Source organism: Rhineura floridana, chromosome 11 (genome assembly GCF_030035675.1).
Source record: "Rhineura floridana isolate rRhiFlo1 chromosome 11, rRhiFlo1.hap2, whole genome shotgun sequence".
Classification (NCBI taxonomy): domain Eukaryota; kingdom Metazoa; phylum Chordata; class Lepidosauria; order Squamata; family Rhineuridae; genus Rhineura; species Rhineura floridana.
Window position 1 is genome coordinate 40974965 of NC_084490.1, and position 4449 is coordinate 40979413.

Here is a 4449-nt window from a genome sequence, read left to right on the forward strand (position 1 = left end):
CTTTGCACAGCTATCCATTACCAGGTCCCAAGAAAAAAGGCAAAGCTCGGGGCTTAGCTTCTGAGCAAGACCTCCCCCTTGCCAGAGGGTTGCCATAGATGCCCCAGCTGTGACATCATCAGCTGTGAAATGCCATAAGAAGGATGTATTGCAACATAAACTCTCAAGAACCTTTGGATGCAGTCAGCTAATCTGTATACTGCGTTTATGCTTCCCAGGAGAGATATCCAGGGAAGACTGGTTTGTAAGAATTGCCAGGCTGGGTCAAGGAAATGGTCTGTCTTGCTCAGCATTGAAGAAAAAACCTATAAAGGACAGAAATTTGTCTGTATTTTATGCATCTATTATACGTCTAACAGGAATGGGTTGTTTGGGCAAAAAAACTAAATACTCAACATGCACTGAAGAAATTGTGCTTGAGAGTACAAAAACAGTATCTCTGCACACTTTCCAAAGCTGTTTATAAAATTGGCTATCACAGCATTCTGTGGCTGTAAGATCCCCCAAGCTAAGTTTATGCTGACAGAATAATTCTTTGTGTCTTCTGCCAGTTTTCAAGACACTGCATGGATTCCCCCCCCGAAGTTGTATCCCCCCTTTCTGCATATAGAAGTTACTTGGAGTGATACTAATGATACTTCATTATCATCACTAACAGTGATGATAATGAAGATGCAATGGGTTACATCCAAAGGTTCCCTTCTTCTGGAGGAACCTTCTTTGGAGGAAGAGAACTTTTGAATGCAGACCATAAAAAATAGTGTTAAAAAAATCAGTAACGCTAGGATAAAAACAGCAGATAAAACCAATCAAGAATTAGAACAGTCAACAATAAAGCAACAATAAAACACCAAGCAGTGGACAATTAAACATGTTAAGATGAGCAGTAACAAAATAAAATCGACTCCATTTGCCCATTCATGATTTTATTCATGATTTCTTGAAGCTGCTTTTCATATAAAAATGGCATTGAGGCTCAGTTAGATATAGTGACCGAGTTAGCTAGCTCCTGTGTTTGTAGAACTTGAAACCTTTCACCTGGCAGAGAGAGAAGGAGCTTGTCAGATAACAACCCCTATTCCTAGGACCTCTGTAGGGGAACATTGCTACCTTCCTCTCCTTGTGGGGGGAACGTAGGCTTCATTTCCATGTATAGTAACCAATACATCAAAGGAAAGGAGCAGAAATGTCTTGAGTTCAGAGTGGGGATTGGTGTATTGGCTGCTGATGTCACAAAGGTATTGCTTTGCCTTACTAACCAGGCTGCAGGAAAAGACAGAATAGAAGAAGGGCATTTATGCAGAAAGCCACAAGGGGTCTGAATGAAAGGAAGCCAGGGCCCAAGGAAAGAAAGGTGAGTCGAGCCCGGTTGAAAGGGGAGCTGGGACTCACACCCAGCCATAGCCCATCTTCATGGCCACATTTCCATACACATTCCTACTATTTAGTGTCCTCTTTTCTCATCATTATTTTGTGGATCTGTGACAGTTTGATAGGGGGGATGTAACCTAGGACAGTGCCTGCTTCCCCTAACCTAGAGCAGATGGGAGGTCTCCAGAGGCCAGAGCAGGACCAGCTGGGAATTGTCCAGCAGGGACCTGGTGGTGAGAGCCAGGGCATGGCCAGGAGTCCTCGGCCAGCAGGAGAGCCGTCCAGCAAAATCAGTGCTTGGAAAAGTTACTTTTTTGGACTACAACTCCCATCAGCCCACTCCAATGGCCATGCTGGCTGGGGCTGATGGGAGTTGTAGTTTAAAAAAAGTAACTTTGCCAAGCTCTGAAAAATCTAGAGCTAGGTTTGTAAAGCTAAGTGAGGTGCTTACTGAGAGCTCTTGTTCCATCAACTAACAGAAAGAGATGGAAGGGTGGTTTCTTTTTTTTTTAGCAGGACTGGCTGTCCTGCCTCATCCTCCAGTTCAGCAAGGCACCTGAGCTCATCTCCCACTCATCATCACAGGGACCGCCACAGACTAAATCCCCTTCCTCCAGCCCTGAAGAGAACTCAGCAGAGACAGCATGGCAAAAACCATTCTTCCTCCAAACCCAAGTCCATGTCCTAACAATTAAAAGGCTAGTGCCCACACATGATTCTCTGCCAAAGATATGCCCTTTCCCATAGGGTTTTTGGAAGGAGGCTTGGAATAATTTTGACCTTTGTCTTTTTCTTGCAAGAGTAAAGCCACCCTCTTACTGTTTTGACCGTGCCTCTGTGCCTTTGGCATCTGCACATGAATACTGATGTTTATGGAGAGTCTATATAGCACTACTAATATATAATGTAATTTACAGAATATTGTAAGAAAAAAACAGGTTCCTGCCCCCAAACAGCTTACAATCTAAATTCTGATGGGCTGGAGTAATCAACAGTAGGAAGATAAGTAGGAAGATGCAAGATAAACAAAACAATTTGACCTGCTAAGATTGTGCAAATAAAAAAACAGGGAATGAATATAAGCAAATGAATATACAGCTAATAGGATGAGGCCCATGTTTTTGATTGTCCCAACGTATGAGAGCTTTCTCTCAGTAGATTCAGGTAGCCCCACTGATCTTGGGTTAAAAATTCACTACAAACATTCCTGCAGGGTTGTTTTCTGTTTTGCCAAGATGCATTTAAAGGCATAGATTTCAAACTGATTTATTTATTTTGCACCTTGTCAGTTTCAGAACCTGGAGATTTATCTTTCTTTCACTCTGCCTAATCTGGGACCAAGAAGTCTTTAAGTGACCAGATACTGAGATCCACAGTGCAATGAAATATTAGAAAATTACAGAATATACAGTACAAAATAAATAAATATGCTTGAAGCAAAGTTCTTGTTTCTCTGATGTCACTGCTGGATAAAACTGTTTATGGAGCCAATCTATTGCATATCATAACCTAAAATGTTTCCTGTTTATCAGATGCTGTCAGATACTGTGGAGGAGTGAGCCATCTCTCTATTTAGGTGACCTCTTGGGGTAAAACATTACCCATTCCATCAACTTTGGAAGCAGCCAAGGAATTTGCAATTCTTGTCCAATTCAGGTGGATATGAGTCTGCTGTTTGCAACAAGCAGAAAAAGTATGTTCTCTCCTGGGATACTTTGCTGCTTGCCTAGGAATATAATGTGAAGGAATACTCTCTGAAATAAATCTCTCAAAGATTATGATGTATTTTAAAGTTTAATGTTTTTAGGGGGGGGGCTTTAAAAAAAATGCAAAATCTATCTTGCATTCAGAAGTGGCCTTGGAAAATAGGATTGTTGATATATAGAGTCCCTTTTTGATTGACGTGTAGTGTTATGTTATTGTTTTGTTGTTTTATTCTTTTGTTATTCTTTTGCCTGGAAATGCCAACCAACACTGAAGAGTGGCATGTAAATCTTAGCAATATACTTTTATTAATACATGTATACCCCAATTTTCTGTTCAAAACAGAACAGCCAAGGGGGCAAACAATGGGATTAAAATATACATAAAACCACTAAATACAAAAAAAAACCAGCAGAAAAAAATAAAAACAAACTATTAGAATAACACCAATAACGAACAGAGCACCTAGCCGGTCACCCCACCAGCCTTTGGAATAATGAGGGCTTTACAGAGTGCTGGGTGGCCATGAGTTGGGGTGTGTGTGTGACAGATAAATATCCCAGGGTATTTGAGTTCAATGTGTTCTGTCTGTATGCCCTTATTTTATAAACCCGGCACATTGATAGTATTGTTACTACTGGATGAACATTCCTTTTGTTAGGCAGATTGGAGCAAGCCATAGCTCAGTAGTACAGCACATGCTTTGCATGCAGAAGGTTCCAGATTTAATCCTCAACCCTTGGTATCTTTAAGCAAAGTGGGAAAGGCTCTTAATCTGAAACCCTGGGCAGCCTGTCAGTGTAGACAGTGCTAAGCTAGATGGAGAAATGATCTGACTCTTTATAAGGCCATTTCCAAAGTTCCTACATTGCCAGTTAAATGTCCAGGATTGCTGTTGATTAATGAGCTAAAAGGTTAGGAGATGGTCACCGTGCATGGCCACTGGATTGGGCTGATGGGAGTTGTAGTTCAAAAAAGTAACTTTTCCAAGCTCTGGTTCCCATCACAGCTTGGAGGAGGCGACACCCCTTTAGCTGGGAGAATGCAGCAGCAGAGGTGTGTGCTGTGAGAGAGACAGAGGAGCCAACAGTGTTGCAGAGAGCTATGAGTTGGTCAAAGGTAAAAGGAACTTTGTGTGCAGGGACCCTCTTTGAGGACCTGATATTAGCAGCTGTGCTAATGTGTCTGATCCCGAACTCCCGTACTTGTATTATTTGTAAATAACCAAACATTCCATATACACTTTAAGCCTCCAACACCCTCTCATCAAAAGAAAACTAAACTCCAGTAGTGGTGTCTCTGGCACTTCTCATTCTTTGGGCGAGTGGGGAGGACACATCCTAAAGGTGGCCATTTTCTTGACAGGACATAGGA